The following is a 1,140-nucleotide window of genomic DNA, read 5'->3' on the forward strand; positions in this document are numbered from 1 at the left end:
GATTTCTTGGACAGAGCACGTGACCAACAACGAGGTGTTAAGAAGTTTTAGTAAACAGTGTTATCTATTGTGGATGAACGGACCAAACAATCCAAAGCCATTAAAAAAACATTTTATTATGCGGATAATAAGAAATCAGATCCATCAACTTAAAAAATAGGAATAGCAAATTTACCAACAACAAAAGACTACTTAACAATCAGAATTAATTTTACAAAAATATTAACATTATAATAAACCTACAAACAGCAATAATAAACCTACAAACAACAATAATAAACAACGTAACAACTAGAATTAATTTTACAAAAATATAAAAATTTTAATAAATGTTCAAAATGTCTCTCGTTTTGTTGTAATAATAATAACCATTTTCTTACAGATCTTACACACTTGAAGTATATGCGCTGGTTTTATTTTTCTAACTGCTTGATGAATGTTTTGTAACAATTATTCCTTAGTGTTAAAGTCAGTTTTATAATTATTGTTTTTTAAAAATGCCCAAATAAAAAAATCTGGAGGATTTAGTTCCGGTGAACGAGGGGGTCACCTAACAAACTTTCCAATAAATTCAGCATTACGGGCAGGTGCTTCATCTTTTGAAACCAAAATGTATTCCTCTCAGCCAAATATTCCTCATCAAAAATGTCATTTAAATTCGTTTCTAAGATATCTATATAACCGGCAGCAGTTAGTTTATCATTAAGTACATGGTAAACTAATTTATTATGTTTGACAAAAAAACTAAACCGAATCTTCCTTGCGTCCTGATCCCTTGATACCCTAAATAAGTGAAGATTTGAGTCATTCCAATATAATTCATTATATCGGGCATTTGATATGCGAGCTTCATCACTTAATCGCATTACCTTTGTATAAAAATTCGAATTTTCATTATATTTTCGTATATACCATTCTGCAAATCGTATCCTTAATTATGGGCATTATTTTTGTCGGACAGATGTACGATAAGGCCTAAATTTATGTTTCCTTAAAACTATCCTATGTTCCATTTCGTTCTCAATTTGGCGTAAAGAAGTCGACGCCGTAGTTTTACGACACATCCATACTGTAATAAATATTTTTAATACTTTTTTTTTTTTTTTTTTTTTTTTTATTTAGAAAATCGCATCGACCAAA

The sequence above is a fragment of the Diabrotica undecimpunctata genome, chromosome 5, assembly GCF_040954645.1.
Source record: "Diabrotica undecimpunctata isolate CICGRU chromosome 5, icDiaUnde3, whole genome shotgun sequence".
NCBI classification, from domain to species: domain Eukaryota; kingdom Metazoa; phylum Arthropoda; class Insecta; order Coleoptera; family Chrysomelidae; genus Diabrotica; species Diabrotica undecimpunctata.